The 17,332-nt window shown below is 39.6% G+C and overlaps 1 long non-coding RNA gene across 8 annotated transcripts in view; it reads left to right on the forward strand.

The window, feature by feature from the left end:
* The window catches only part of LOC141376459 (uncharacterized), a 32,308-nt gene extending 21,261 nt beyond the window's left edge, over positions 1-11,047 (forward strand). For 3 of the 8 annotated variants that reach the window (XR_015501645.1, XR_015501642.1, XR_015501644.1), the window contains exons 11-12: positions 4,926-5,102; positions 9,807-11,047. This is a non-coding gene — a long non-coding RNA (uncharacterized LOC141376459). Of the gene's footprint in view, positions 1,292-4,023; positions 4,081-4,925; positions 5,103-9,806 lie in introns of those variants that run through there. The other 5 variants (XR_015501643.1, XR_015501641.1, XR_015501646.1 and 2 more) reach the window with 3 other exon arrangements.
* The last annotated feature ends 6,285 nt before the right edge of the window (positions 11,048-17,332 follow it).

The raw sequence follows: 17,332 nt of genomic DNA on the forward strand, positions 1-17,332 counted from the left end.
TCTCACAGGGGAACGGGAGCTTTTCAATAATGCAGGACAGCCGAGGAGAGTCAGGATGTCACTCCACTGCATGTCTGTGTGGGACGGGAAACACGGATAGACGGCATGCTCAGAAAGACGAAAAAAAAAAAAACAAGAGCCAATCCTGTCTGTGACTTTGACACATTGGAGTCATTTATAAAAGAAGTGAACTCTGGAGATGGACAGTGCTGAGGTCAGTGCTCCACCTCAGACGCCCTGCAGACTCTCACATCCAGTGTTTGCTTTTCTCTTTATCCACACGTGATGACTGTGTTTCAAATTATGGGTTGCATTTCCTGTTTTGTGGAGCACTTCTGTTTTAAAGAACTAAAAGAAATCAACACATCCTTACTATGTAGTATATGAAATAATTCTTCCTTATATTTATATAGCGCTTTTCTGGGCATGCAAAATGCTTTACACCTAGGGGGGAATCTCCTCATTCACCACCAGTGTGCAGCATCCACCTGGATGACGCGACGGCTGCCATTTTACACCAGACACACACCAGCTGATTGGTGATGAGGAGACAGAGTCATGAACCCAGTTATGATATGGGAAGGTTAGAAGGCAATGATGGACAGAGGCCAGTGGGCAGATTTTGGCCAGGGTGCCGGTGTTAAACCCCTAGTCTTTTTTGAAGGACATCCTGGGATTTTCAACGACCACAGAGAGTCGGGACCTCAGTTTAACGTCTCATCTGAAAGACAGCGCTCACTAAGCAGTATAGAGTCCTCGTCACTATACTGGGGCATTAGGACCCACACAGAACGCAGGTTGGGCGCCCCCTGCTGGCCTCACTGACGCCTCTTCCGGCAGCAACCTAGCTTTCCCATGTGGTCTCCCATTCAGATACTGACCGAGCGCAGCCCTGCTTAGCTTCGCTGGGTGACCATGTGAGAGTTGCAGAGAGCTAGCTGCCGAATAAACAGTGGGCCCTATCATAAATTCTTTCAATGTGGCACCAGGAACGATGCCTGTTTTTTCTTAGTTTTACCCCGGTGCAAATATCATGTTTCACGTACTGTGCCACGTTGTTTGAATATCAAATGCATTTGCAGTTTAAAAGCAGGTGCGTTACAATGCATTGTTGGTGTGTTTCTATTCTAAAGCAACCAAAACAGACCGTGCCTTCACCAACTAAACACTGCTCTAAAGTCAACAGCACATTTATTTATTTTTTGTTATTTATAAACATGCATACGTGTGCTTATTACACACACATGGATGCGCAGCAGCACGCAAACATCTAAATTAAAATGTCAAATATTAGTATTGTCTACATAAGTATAAAAACCTCACCTCTTCCTTGCCTTCTTCACCTCAGGGACCTTTGGTTGATCCCGCCTCGTTCTATAGATATTCATCTTGCTTTCACACAACCTCGCGCATGTTTTTCCACTTACAAAGTTTGCCATGTAAATGGCAAATGTACCATGACAACTGACTCTTAAAAGGAATAGAAGATAATGAGACTGATTGGTTCAAATCATGCTACACCCAAAACAGCCATAACTCATTATAAGATTAAGGACGACCTTTTTAGACCATGCAGCATTTTTGCCATCCTTTAAAATAGCAATAGTTTATTTGAGCACGCTTCTGCTTGGATTGTTAAAATATAATATCTGACAAACAGTCTTGTCGTTGGTCGTAGTTTTAAGAGCAACAATATAATAACTTGACTTTTAGTTGATCATTTAGAGAAGTTTCTTTTCCAAATTCTTCAGCAGGATAGTTCTCCTTCTCATACTTCAGTCTTCACATCAAAGTGCCTTAATGCAAAGAAAGTCAAGCTGCTCCTGGACTGGCCAGCCCAGTCACCAGATATGAACATTATTAAGCATGTCTGTGGTAAAATGGAGGAGGAGGCATTGAAGAATCCAAAGAATCTTGACTCAGGACACTTCGCTTAGTAGCACATCTGGTGTGTGACGCCCTTTAGACCCCCCTCACCCCCCGGTGGCAGGTATGATTTAAAAGATCAGTCTAAATTTTCCTTCTGTGTGATCCAGTCTATGATCTGAACCAAAACCACAGACTGCCTGAATGGAAATTAAAGAAATTCTTTTTTTTTTTAAGATGGAAAGGATAGGTTTTTGTACACTATTAATTATTATTTCAAGTCAATAATTTGTTATTTCTCATCAAACTACTGTTTATTTAGTTATTTTTCATCAAACTAGTATCTGTTTGATTTGTACTTGTAACCAACAGTATCATCTCTACCTCCAGGTTGTTAACCATAGCCCTACAGTACAGTAATATACACTCACCGGCCAGTTTATTAGGTACACCTTTTTAGTACCGGGTTGGACCCCCTTTTGAAAGCATGCCTAGAAAATATCCCCCACACTATTACACCACCATCATCAGCCTGAACCGTTGATACATGCAGGATGGATCCATGCGTTCATGTTGATGATGCCAAATTCCGACTCTACCATCCAAATGTCGCAGCGGAAATAGAGACTCATCAGACCAGGCAACGTTTTTACAGTCTTCTAAAGTCCGGTTTTGGTGAGCCCGTGTGAATTGTAGCCTAAGTTTCCTGTTCTTCGCTGACAGGAGTGGCACCCGGTGTGGTCTTCTGCTGCTGTAGCCCATCCGCTTCATGGTTGGACCTGTTGTGTGTTCAGAGTTGCTCTACTGCAGACCTCGGTTGTAGCCATTATTTGAGTTACTGTTGCCTTTCTATTAGCTCAAACCAGTCTGGCCATTCTCCTCTGACCTCTAGCATGAACAACACATTTACGCCCACAGAACTGCAGCTCACTGGATATCCTCTCTTTTTTTTATTTGAGTTACTGTTGCCTTTCTATTAGCTCAAACCAGTCTGGCCATTCTCCTCTGACCTCTAGCATGAACAACACATTTACGCCAACAGAACTGCAGCTCACTGGATATCCTCTCTTTTTTGGACCATTCTCTGTAAACCCTAGAGATGGTTGTGCGTGAAAATCCCAGTAGATCAGCAGTTTCTGAAATGCTCAGACCTGCAGCAGATCGTCTTGACCATGCCTAAATGCATCGATGCCATGCAATTGGCTGATTAGAAATTTGCGTTGACAAGCAGTTGGGCAAGTGTACCTAATAAAGTGGCCTGTGATTGTATGTCCATAACATAGCTGCAGAAAGACTTGAATAATTAGTTAATTCTATTAATCTACCTTTAATATACAATGGATGGGCTGTAAGGAGAATAATGACACCTGAATTTACAACACTGATTGTTTACAGGTTGACCTGAAGTGACTCTCACTATTCACATAAAGCACGATGGGGCGAAGGAAAAGCCGGATATGGCCCGGTCCAATACAACACATCTGTTTAGTGTCTGCAGAACACATTTAGCGCTCTGTTTACTGAAGGTCAGCGCGCTCCGACTAATGGCAATCATTACAAGAGCCATAAAAATCAAAAGAGTAATTGGTTATATGCGGATTGAGGCTCGGGAGCTTCTCTTTGGTCAGCAGTAAATGAAAAAAGGAGCCCATATATTTTCAGTCTCAGTAAATTGAATGAAAACTCAACATGCGGTGGTGTGTTCATATTTTTAGCTTTTATCATTCTTTGAGTGCTTTTTTCCTATTGTATGCAGTCCATTTGATGGTCAGCGTTTGGACTGAGATGAATGACTTGTGCTTTCTCTTATCTTCAGTGCTTTCCTGCTGGATAATGAGTGCCGTTTATGGGAATCTGATGAATTATGTTTAATCAAGCCAATTTAATAGTTTATTTCATATTATTCCAAGTAAACAACTAGCCTTAAAGGGCGCCTAGGTTACCCCTTTTTTCAGATTTAATATAAGTCTTTTGCGTCTCTAGAATGTGTATATAAAGTTTCAGATCAAAATACCCATCAGATTTTTCATTATACCTTTTACAAGATGCTGTTTTATACTGATTTCCAGCAGGGGGTGGTTTTGTTGTACTGTGCCTTTAAGCCGAGTTCTGCCCGCCCACTGTTTCTAGTTACATGCCTCCTCCCTCAGCTGCGTCAGACAACAGACAGACTTAAAGGAAGAAGGTCTCACGTAGCGTTTGTGAGATACTACAGTAAGAACTAACCGTACTAATCAGTATTGTGAAGTTGCATTGATGAGTCACACACAATATCGTTACAAAGTTAACGCGCGCGCACACACAGATACACACGCAGGCAGGCAGACAGACAGAGCGCGCTTAGCTTAGTTAAGGCTAACCTCAAGTACAGTGTGGATATCTGTTATGCTAATGTACAAAATAAACCTGATTTAACTTCCACAAACCGGGATTGAAGCGTCTTCTTTTATAATTGTTCTGACACGCGGCTGTGCTGATGAAGTAAAGCTGAAGTAAAACGCTGTAATTAATTACACACATACTCTGTTTTAAAACACTTTAAACATGTGAAACTTACTCTTAATCACATTTGATGATGATTGCTGATCCTAGCGAACAGAACAGACCTTTTATTCCCGGTTACTTTGCGTATGTCTGTCTGGTCTTGTTGACATATACACGTGACTACCGGAACATGTTAATGCGCGCAGCTGTCAATCAATTCGGTGGGTGGGGAGATCGCACACCTACGTAATGGTGCGATCGATTTGAAAACAGCTCCAATTGGCCGACCCTTTTTTTGTAGTTAAATTGAAAAAAAGGACTGGGTGTGTTCATATCACCCCAGTATGACGGTCCATACACTATACCAACACACAGATCTGTCCAAACAGCTTGAAAAGTAGATTTTTTACCATAGGTGCCCTTAATGTTGTTGTAATTAAAATAGCTTGTTTTTGCTCTTTTTTTTCAGCGATTCTTGCTGTTTAGGCCAAATTGACCTGGTTTTTAATTGGTTTACATTCACTGAAATCACTTAATATTTCACATAATAATGATTTTATTTTATTTTTTTATAGCGGGGGCGGCACAGTGGCTCAGTCGCCTCACAGCAAGAGGGTTGCTGGTTCGAGTCCCGGATGCTCCAGTTGGCATTTCGGTGTGGAGTTTTCATGTTCTCCTTGTTTTGGCGTGGGTTTCCTCTGGGTGCTCCAGTTTCCCCTACAGTCCAAAGACATGCGCTATAGGTGAATTGGGTAAGCAAAATTGGTCGTAGTGTATGAGAGTGTGTATAAATGTGAATGTGTATGGGGGTTTTCCAGTACTGGGTTGCAGCTGGAAGAGCATCCACTATGTAAAACATATGCTGGATAAGTTGGCGGTTCATTCCGCTGTGGCGACCCCTGATAAAAAGGGAGTAAGCTGAAGGAAAATGAATGAATGAATGACTGTTATTTAAAAAGCGTGTTAGGTGGGTCCAGAATGCACGTATATGTTGCTTATTGCACACACATGGATGCACAGCAGCACCCAAACATCTTTAAAATTGGAGCGATTTTGCATACTCTTCTGCTCGATGCCAGTGAAAATCGCTTTGGTTTGAATCCGGAAAAAAGTCTCGAAAAAATGCTGATGATAAACGCAGACAAAAAGCATCCAGGTGTGTACAAGCCCTAACTTTATATACTATGAAATTATGCATCTCCTCATGGTTTGTGTCTCATTCAACTGACAGTTGTTTGCTCCCCTCTTTCTCCCCTGCTCTGCTGGCCACGCCCACTCCTCCTACGCCCATCATGGAGCATTTTTTGAAAAAAACTTGAGGCAGACTTGAACTGAAAGAGGGGGGTTTCATGACCCTTTAAACTTGATAAGTTAATGAATGAGTATTTGATGGAATAACAATGATTTTGGGAAGAAAAAAACAACAACAACTGTCATTTAAAGATAAATATCTCTAAATGACTATATTTTAATCTGATATTTGGTAGATTTTATCAGATATCTTTTTTATTATTTACCAAACATGAACTTTTCACTCAAACCCATATACTATACATATAGAAGAACTGAGAATTTAATTAAAATGGTTTCTTTGAATGTTTCCATACATAGCTGTAAATATGCAACAATATTCAGTTAAAGGCAGAATTATTAGCTCCCCTTTGAATTTTATTCATTTATTTATTTTTATTGTTATTATTTTAATCAAATTTAATAAGTTTATTTTTTTTATATTTCACAAATGATGTTTAACAGAGCAAGGACATTTTCAGTATGTCTGATAATAATTTTTCTTCTGGAGAAAGTCTTGCTTGTTGTATTAGTTTTTAATTTTTTATTTTTAAACATTTTAAGGTCAAAATTTTTAGCCCCTTTAAGCTATAATTTTTTCGATAGTCTAAAGAACAAACCACCGTTATACAATAACTTGCCTAATTACCCTAACCTGGGGTGGGTTTCCCAAACAACAGTGTAACTCGCGGCTGAACTATCATAGTACGATGCATCTTTTGGGAAAAGAACGATGTAGTGACGAGTGTTTCCCAAAACGCCAAGTTTCTGTCGCAGATCCATCGCTTGAACCATTTTAGTTATAACGTAAAACGCCCTTATTGACGCTTTAAGTAACTACTTCTTTAGAGAAGAACCCCATCATTTCTTTGTGCAAATTATATTTTTGACACAAACACTCATTTAAAATAAAATCCAATAATAGATTTGATAAAAACATGCACTCATTTTCCATATTAACTGAAATACATGTAAATGGCACATATAGGGGCTGTGTTTCCTTTACTAATATAATTGAGAACATTACATATTCTATTCTAAAACATAAAACCACTTACAAAAGCTAACATGTATTCTAATGTCATGTATAAATCATACAAATGAATAAATAATGAGGCGATTTATAAAAAAAAAATAATGTTTAGCATGTATTAGAAATAAAAAATATATCCTTTAATAACATTAATAATATTATTGATGATTATTATTATTATTATTATTAAGTAGGATATTTTTATTTATTTATTTATTTTATTTTATTTATTTATTTTATTTTTTGTTTTTTTTGTTTTAGAAAAGTCTACTTTTACAATTCGACACATGCAAACCACAGCAGAAGGTAACCAGCAGGCCCTTGTCATATACAGTACAGATACTTAATAAATAACCTACTATCAATTTAAAGAATTAACGTATGCTTTTTGTTTTCACAAGCTTTGGAGACGTAACATAAATTCCAATTTTAAATAATAGGTCACCTGTAGCTTTCGCCATGATGCTGTGTTCAAAATGACATCAATGTTTTCAAAGTGCACTGCGAAGGGAGCACAATTGTAAATTTGAAGATCGCTAAAACTGAACTCTAAAAATAGTTAGAAAGCAAATTACACCTAGGAGAGATGTTTTTAATGCTTTTTTATTTTTAATAATTCCAACTTTGAATGTTTTAGAGTGTTCTGAATGAATAGGGCAAAGGGGGGATAAGTGGGAATAGAACACAGGCAGGATCTATGTTTCAGCTCCAGAGGTGTAGTTGCAAGTGCTCAATAACTATAGCTGCGTCCCAAATGGCACACTATACACTATGTGTAGCCCCGCCGGTCGTACGCCACCCAACCCGCTCCGAGCTGGTATCGAACTGGCGACTTTCCGCATGGGAGTCGGTTGCTCTAACAAGGAGGCTAAAGACCATGACCTCTAGCTTCTGTTGCTAGAGCACCTTTAGAGGTCAGAGGAGTGAGGTTTACCTGCACAGCACACACCAGATGGCCTCCGTTACACTCACCCCCCTAAACCTCACTCCCATCCGGGTCACGGCACCATTGTAACCCCTCCTAGTTCGTATGTTTTTTTTATAATGATCACGCGGAAGCAGTTTACCTGAACAAATTCACTTTATAGTGTTCTCCGAAAGAAAACAGGGCTTCACACAGACAAGTGTACCAGGTCTGGTCACCAAAAAAATCACTCTCAACAGCTTTTGATCAACAAGTGAACTGACAAAATGGCTGGCTGACTCCACCCATTATACCCCCTTTCTCACCTGTATGTGTCTATTTTTCCCCATGATGTATTATACAGTTTAACAGTGAACATAGGATTTTGATTTAATTAGAACAGATATTTTTAACAAAAACAAGCATTTTGACACCATTCATACTTAATTTACAGTTTCATTTTTTTCCCCCGTTACATATGCACTCATGCACTATGTACTTATGCACTTACACACTCAACAGGACAGTATATGTATATTGTGTCGTCCCAAATGGCACACTTATGTTTTTTTTACTAAGAGGAAATTCAAAGCGTTTCCCTGATGACGTTTGACGGTCGCCAAATCAGTGAAATAAACGACCGAATTATCAAATAATACCTGCCATGAGTATAACCGCATTCACCATCGTGAGGCGCTATAATCACTCTTGTAGGAGAATTTTGCTTTCACCATCCAAAATAAATAAAGTTATTCAACATGTGTGTCCGATAGCTCCGCCCGTTCCGCTACATAGGCAAACCTGCAGTCGTTGAGTGTGTGAAGTGTCCATCATTACACACTTCATTTTAGCAGCTGAATGACTACATCATCCGGGTAATTAAAGTGGACATATTATTTTTTAGAGTTTTCAGTGTGAACACACTACTTACACTATTTATACTACAAAATGGTGTAGAATAGTGCATAAGTATGCGATTTGGGACGCAGCTATTTGTAACGACAGAACTTGCAACCTTATGCCTAGTTCAGACTGCGTGATTTTAGCCCCGATTTTGGCTCGCCGACAGGTTTTGAGAAATCGCCGACAAATGCCTGAAATCACAGGCAAATCGCTGCTCGTGCACGTGAGTGACAATCACACAATATGAACGATCAAAGACGCGATCTGAGAGAATCGCCGATGAGTCGCCGATGCCTGTGAGATATTTGGCGTGCTAAATATCTGGAGCTGTCGGCGATTCAAATCATGCCGTGTGAATTGAGTTTTGACTGAAAATAACATCAGCGATCGCCTACAGCCAATGAGAGAGCAGCATTCACTTGTGTGAGCGTGTGTGTATACCTGCTGCAGGCAGCGGGAGGCTGGGGGAGAAGTTAAAAGCGCTCTTTTTTCGGTTTATTTGGACCCACGAAATGGAGGAAAAACTAGTGGAGGTTAGACAGGACTCAGGAGCAACCGTGTCTGTTTGACGTTTCATACAGAAAGAAATTAGTTTATTATCAACGTTGAGGAGAAATGGCTAATTCCCTTTAAACCCAGGTGAGCAAACATGTACATGTTCTACCCCATTAAAGGCTTCTTTCTCATTATGTAGTTAATAACAAAAGATATACTGCGTGTTTTTGGCTGTGAGACGTAGTTTGGACGAAGTTGTCGGCGATTCTCCCTATAGTAAAGTCATGCAGTGTGAATGTCCATGTCGCCGAACCATCTTGCAGTGTAAACAAAGCAGCGACGAAACGCTAGCCCAGATAGTCAAGCAGTGTGAAACATCTGTGACTTGACTAGTTTGAAAATCACGCAGTCTGAACTCGGCATTAGTTGGCTAACGATGGTTTTGGGAAACGCACCCCTGCCTAGTTAACCTAATTAACCTAGTTAAGCCTTTAAAAGTCACTTTAAGCTGTGTAGAAGTGTCTTAAAAAATATCTAGTCAAATATTATTTACTGTCATCATGACAAAGATAAAATAAATCAGTTATTAGAAATAGGTTTTTAAAACTATTATGCTTAGAATTGTGCTGAAAAAAATCTTTTCTCCGTTAAACAGAAATTGGGGGAAAAATAAACCTGTGGGCTAATAATTCTGACTTCAACTCTACAAGTGTTTACTGTCACTTTTGGATTCAATTGCATCCTTTCTGAATATAAGAAAAAAAAAAACTGACAGTAAATTCTTCAAAATGAATTTAAAGCCAGTGAATTTTCCTCGGTGCTGTTTTGCAGAAGCTGGAGGTATTCGTCCTGGACTGATCTCCGCTCGGCTGTTGTTTTTATGGGATGCTCTGAAATGGCTTTTTGATGGACAGCAGCGGTTCGCCTCCAGGTCTGCTGAACTGAATATATCCCTGTGTGTGCTCAGCATTTCTCTGTCTCCATGACGACCGCTATTGTCTGCTGTCACTCCCGCTTGCTTTTAACATCTCATCGTGCCGTATTCAATATTTTATCACCTGTGACCTATTTTAATCTTTACTTTCATGCCGTTTTATTTTTTTTAGAAACCCCATCCGTTCGCTGGCGATGAGGGCACTGCAGTGTAAAACCATTTGAAAGCCTCTTGTTAATAGTTAAAGCGTCTGTGTGGGCCGTCCCATCTGGGCCTGTGGCCACCGGCTGATCAATATCCGATCTTGTGTCTCACTGCCTCCAGAATGCTCCGCAGTAATTGAGCATCTAACTTTCTGTGCTTTCCTCAGTGGACGATCTGGCAGATGGTGTTTAAGAGCGTGGAGTGGGTGAACCGCGGAGCGTCCCGTGTGCCAGCTTGCTTGGCATTGGTCTTTAGAGGATTTCTAGTCTCGCACACTCTCACAATCTCTTTCGTATGCTGTCAATACACTGTCAGTCTTTGCAATTGACAGCTGCATTTATTTTTAGGTGTGGTAGGGTTGGGAGATATATAGGAATTATTAAAAATATTGCAAATAGCAAAGAATCGCCATTGTCATTGAACACTGAAGAAAAAATGCTGGGTTCCACATGATTAATTTGTGTAAGGACAAGATAAAGTAAGTAAGTTAACTTATGCCTAGTTCACACTACAGGATTTTAAACATCCGCAGATCGCTGTGCCGTTCACACTACATGACTTGACTTTGTGTCTTTTAATCTCTGTGCTGTTCACACTACGCAACACTCTGTGAATGATCCACAAGAGGGGGGTCACACACTACATGATCTGACAACAACTCATTCCCCAACAGCTCATTCAAGCTACCAAACCACAGCCAATGAAATTTTGAGGGAGGAGTCACAGAAAAAGCTGAACACTATTGGCTGCTTGTGTGCTGATGACATCACTGACAGCGTTTCAAGCTTTAGAGAAAGTATTTAAAAACATCTTCAAATCAGCTGATTTATGAGCGGATTAATCACTCATCTGCAAGGTTTGAGTGGATAGATACACAGAGAGTTTTTAATTTTTGTAATTGTATAACTCTTTGAAATAAAACTAACAAATAACACCCTGCCGTTTTCTAACTATCAGTGTATTTCTGACATTGTTATTTTTTTTTATTACAAAACAGTAAAGAACTGAGCATTTCTGCCTTAGATTACCATATTGGTCAAAATGACTGCATGCATGTCTGATACTTTTCGCTGTGACTTTAAATATGTGTGCATTTTCTTGCCTGGCAACTTCCTGCCAACATAAACAAAACTTTCTGATGGCAAAAACATCAATTTACTTCAGATATCTTCCAAAACAGCATATTCTGTGCCGGGAAAAAAGCTCCAGTTTGAAAGTGAAAATGAAAGCCAAGACCTTTGCATGTTCTAGTATCTTAACTGCATATTTATTGGCTGTATTACCAAAAAAAAAGATTTTATTTTTAGGGTAATGGTGTCATTAAATATGATACCAGACATTCAAAGCTTAATTTTAATATCTCAATAATAGCTTTGAATGTAAATATGTTGTGACAATATGGCGTTTTATATGATAATGGTCAGAATGAGCAGTATGGTAATGCTAATAGTTACAGAATTCTAGTTTCACTGTTAATATAGCCTACTCTCATGTCTGTGCAAACGCAGAATGAAGCGAGTGCACCGATGCCCATTCTGACCAATCACAGATGTTTCTGCTGAGCTCCTGAACACACAGGCATGCAGCTCGTCACTACATCGGACCACACGTGGGGTTGAGTTGGCCGACTGCTCTGGAATATTTAGCATGCTAAATGTTGGATTTCCGTCTGCGAGGTGTCGGCGACGCGTCAGCGAGCCTCGTTGATGCGTTGTTCAGTAGTTCACACATAAAGAGCAGCGCACGCACAGATTTCTTCCCGATCACAGCCCGATCCGTCGACGAGCTCGTTAACTTCCAAATCGGGCTCAAATCAGGCTTAAAATCCTCTAGTGTAAACTAGGCTTTATTCGTTTTTACAAATTTAAGTGGATTGAACATAATCCAACTTTCGGATGAGACGTTAAATAGGGGTCACGACTCTCCGTGGTCGTTAAAAATCCCAGGATGTCCTTCGAAAAAGAGTAGGGGTTTAACCCCAGCGTCCTGGCCAAATCTGCCCACTGGCCTCTGTCCATCATGGCCTCCTAACCATCCCCATATTCCAATTGGCTTCATCTCTGTCTCTTCTCCACCAATCAGCTGGTGTGTGGTGTGCGGTCTGGCGCAAAATAGCTGCCGTCGCGCCATCCAGGTGGATGCTGCACACTGGTGGTGGATAAGGAGATTCCCACACATTGTGTAAAGCGCTTTGAGTGTCCAGAAAAAGTGCTTTATAAATGTAAGGAATTATTATTATTATTATTATTATTATAAAACAATTACCCCCGCCCTCACCCCGCCACAAAACAAAAACTCAGAATTGTGTTGTTTCAGCATATTTCAGATAAGCAGTTTAAACAAACAGCCAAGTTTCGTTTTTTATTGTAAAGAAACAGCTACATTTATGTACAAACATTAAGTTTCAATAAATGGCCATAATTCCAACCATAAATAACCATAATATACTCACCGGCCACTTTATTAGGTACACATTACTAGTATTGGGATTCACGCTTTATGACATGGAGCAGTATCCTGCTGGAAGAAGCCATCAGAAGATGTGTACACTGTTGTTATAAAGGGATGGACATGGTCAGTAACAATACTCAGGTAGGCTGTGGTTGACATGATGCTCAATTGGTACTAATGGGCTCAAATTGTGCTAAGAAAATATTCCCACATCATTACACCACCAGCAGCCTGAATCTTTGATACAAGGCAGGATGGATCTATGCTTTCATGTTGTTGGCGGCAAATTCTGACCCGACCATCTGAATGTCGCAGAAGAAATCGAGACTCATCAGACCAGGCAATGTTTTTCCAATCATCTATTGTCCAGTTTTGGTGAGCCTGTATGAAATGTAGCCTCAGTTTTCTGTTCTTAGCTGACAGGAGTGGCACACGATGTGGTCTTCTGCTGCTGTAGCCCAACCGCTTCAAGGTTGGATGTGTTGTGCGTTCAGAGATGCTCTTCTGCATACCTCGGTTGTAACGAGTGGTGTTTTGAGTTACTGTCGCCTATCTATCAGCTTAAACCACTCTGGCCAATCTCCTCTGATGCTCACTGGATATTTTCTCTTTTTCGAATCATTCTTTGTAAACCATTCATTGAAAACAGATGAACAACAGAAGCTCTCTGCTGTTGGTTTGTGAACAGTCATGGCTAAGACAAAAGAGCTTAGTGAGGACCTACGGCTTCTTACAAGACAGGAAAGGGCTATTAGAATCACATCTAAATGTTTTAAAGTTCCAGTGGCAATAGTGCAAAGTAGTATTGAAAAATTAAAATCACAGGAAAAAATCTTAGAGGACACGGTCGGAAGCCAAAAGTGACAAGAAAAATAAATAAAACAAGGATCGCCAACAAGGCCATTCTGATCAATCTGGGCTCTGCTGGTGGCAACATCTCAAGGCAGACAGTCCAACAGACACTGACACTACTGAGACACAGACCACAGTAGACACTGCATCTCAAGAGAAGGGACACAAAAGCTCACTTGGGCTTTTCAAATGCTAATCTGGACAATTAGATCACTTCTGGTCTTCTGTTTTATGGTCAGATGAAAAAAAAATCTAATTATTTGGCCACAATGATGTAGCTTTTATTCGGTGTAAAAAAGGAGAAGCCTTCAACCCTAAAAACACCATCACCACTAACATGGTGGTGGAAACCTAATGTCTTGAGGCTGTTTTTCAGCCTGTGGACCTGGGAACCTAATCACCACAAATGGCAGAGTGTAAAACGTCAAAATTCACAACATCAAGCAGAGAAACTTGGCCTTGGGCACCAGTGGACATATTAGCATGACAATGAACCAAAACCCACAGCAAAAGCTGTGAAAAAATGGTTAGCAGACAAAAACCTAATTTTTTTTTAGTGGCCCAGCCAGTGTCCTGACTTAAATCCAATTGAGAATCTGTGGAGGGAGATAAAGATCAGGGTGAGGGCGAGGAGACACTTTGACCTGAAAGAGTTGGAGTTCATCACTAAAGATAAATGGTCAAATCTGCCAGTGGAAACATGGAAAAAGCAGATCAGCAATTATAGGAAGTGTCTGATTGCTTTAATAGCTAGTAAAGGCTTTTCTACTGATCATTGAGAAGGGTAAGAATCTTTTTGGACATGCCACTTTTTTGTTCAAAGGTAAATAAAAGCTGAGAAATATTTTGTCATTTAAGTCAGTTTTAAGCTTTAAGTCAGAAGTATAAATAATTTTGGATTTGAATATATATATATATATATATATATATATATATATATATATATATATATATATATATATAACTATTATTATTATTATTATTATTCATTCATTTTCTTGTCAGCTTAGTCCCTTTATTAGTCCGGGGTCGCCACAGCAGAATGAACCGCCAACTTATCCGGCAAGTTTTTACGCAGCAGATGCCCTTCCAGCCACAATCCATCTCTGGGAAACATCCACACATACATTCACACACACACACACTACGGACAATTTAGCCTACCCAATTTACCTGTACCGCATGTCTTTGGACTGTGGGGGAAACCGGAGCACCCGGAGGAAACCCACGCAAAGGCAGGGAGAACATGCAAACTCCACACAGAAACACCAACTGAGCCGAGGTTCGACCCAGCGACCTTCTTGCTGTGAGGCGACAGCACTACCTACTGCGCCACTGCCTCGCCTATTATTATTATTATTATTTTTATTATTATTATTATTATTATTATTATTATTATTATTATTATTATTATTATTAGATGATCAAGAAATTATTCATACCACTGGAAAACTCTGACTTAAAGTTACTTATCTGTGTGTGTGTGTCTGTCTGTCTGTCTGTCTGTCTGTCTGTCTCTTTCTCTCTGTGTGTGCGCACTGGTGTGTGTGTGCGCATTACACCGAATGGCTGCATTTTTGCTGACCATCTGCTTTATGGCGTGTCCTTCAGGGACAGAGCCAATTCAACACACCCTACGCGAGTCAATATCTCAAAACACCTACTGTAGTGCTCTTTAAAAATGCAGCGCTCTCAGAGGTGCACAACCATCCGCGCTATCCTACAGTGTAATTGCACCTATTGATCAGGATAGTTATTGAATGATTGCGACACAACTGTTGTTGACAAATGCTAATGTCTTTATTGTCTGTTGCGTAGGTGTTCTGGATAATCCCGACTGTCATAGTGCGGCTCTTTTTTTCTCCGGTGCAGCTGTGCAGGAAAGTGAGCTTCAAGGTGACTTGTGTTGCTGCGCTAGAGCCACAGAATGTGTCTGAGACGGATCAGTTACAGGGTGACAAATTCAGCACTGAATCACAACTAGTCCTGAGCTCTCGCTGTCGCTCCCTCGCTCTCTTTCCCATTACTTACACCACAAATCATTTCCCCGGGTTATGATGCCAACCTGCACTTTGCGTAAAATTAATATTCATCAATATTACTGATGCACGAAGACAAGCAGTTCAGGTAGTTTGTTTCTGATTTCAAATTGCACAATTAAAATTATAGTCAGTAATGTAATCTGTTATTGGTCCCACTTTATAATAAGTGGTCTTAACTAATATGTACTTGTTACATGCTAGTATTTATTACACTAAAATTAATAATTGGTTTATTATATGCTTGATTAAATACCTGCATGTAATTAAATCTTTGTAATTACATGTATAATTACACCGTTGACCATCCTGTACACTCTTAAACCTACACATACACCAAACCTCTCCCTATATCCCACCTCAAGAGTTGCACTTTAGGCTCAAGTTATGTCATTTTAATGTACAAAAGTTTAAAGAAAAATCTTGCTATCCCTAACCTTTAATATAAGATAGATAGATAGATAGATAGATAGATAGATAGATAGATAGATAGATAGATAGATAGATAGATAGATAGATAGATAGATAGATAGATAGATAGATAGATAGATAGATAGATAGATAGATAGATAGATAGATAGATAGATAACCTTTAATATAAGATAGATAGATAGATAGATAGATAGATAGATAGATAGATAGATAGATAGATAGATAGATAGATAGATAGATAGATAGATAGATAGATAGATAGATAGATAGATAGATAGATAGATAGATAGATAGATAGATAGATAGATAGATAGATAACCTTTAATATAAGATAGATAGATAGATAGATAGATAGATAGATAGATAGATAGATAGATAGATAGATAGATAGATAGATAGATAGATAGATAGATAGATAGATAGATAGATAGATAGATAGATAGATAGATAGATAGATAGATAGATAGATAGATAGATTGATTAAAGTCAAAACTAGACTGCACTTTGTTACAGTCAGCTGTGTAAGTATAGACATGGTGTTCAGAGACGTTTCTGCACATGTCAGATCAGCAGTGTCCATTAGTGTCTTCAGTGGCTCTTAGAAAAATCAATCATGCTCTCTTAGAGTAAAATCACACTGGTGTAGCATGTCTTTGCTCTGTCTACTGGTGTTTCTAGAGTCGTATACAGCTATTTTCTCTTTGTATTCCCTACAGTAAAGTAATATTCAATATTTGCCCGTAATATTGCTGCAGAAAGACTCGTGTTGGGTCTTTGGTGTTATTCATGGCCTGTTGAAGGTAATTTGTGGTAACACCTTACAATACGGCTGTATTATTGTATGTGCTAACATGAACACAGAATAAGCAATACATTTATTCATGTTTACATTTTCCAAAGCGACTTACAAATGAGGACAAGGAAGCAATTTACATAACTATAAGAGCAACAATGAATAAGTGCTATAGGCAAGTTTCAGGTCTGTAAAGTCTAAGAAGGAAAGCATTAGTACTTTTTTTTTTAATTTTTTTTTGAGTACAGTTAGTGGTATATCCAGAGAGGCAATTGCAGATTAGGAAGTGAAGTAGAGACTAAATAGTTGAGTTTTTGGTCGTTTCTTGAAAACAGCGAGTGACTCTGCTGTTCTGATGCAGTTAGGGAGTTCATTCCACCAACTGGGCAGATTGAACGCGAGCGTTCGGGGAAATGATTTCTTCCCTTTTTGGGATGGAACCACGAGGCGACGTTCATTCACAGAACGCAAGTTTCTGGAGGGCACATAGATCTGCAGAAGGGAGCGCAGATAAGAAGGAGCAAAGCCAAAAGTCTCTTTGTAGGCAAACATCAGAGCTTTAAATTTAATGCGAGCAGCAACTGGCAGCCAGTGCAAACGGATGAGCAGCGGAGTGACATGTGCTCTTTTAGGTTCATTAAAGACCACTCGT

The sequence above is a fragment of the Danio rerio genome, chromosome 10, assembly GCF_052040795.2.
Source record: "Danio rerio strain M-AB ecotype USA chromosome 10, GRCz13ab, whole genome shotgun sequence".
Taxonomy (NCBI): Eukaryota; Metazoa; Chordata; class Actinopteri; order Cypriniformes; family Danionidae; genus Danio; species Danio rerio.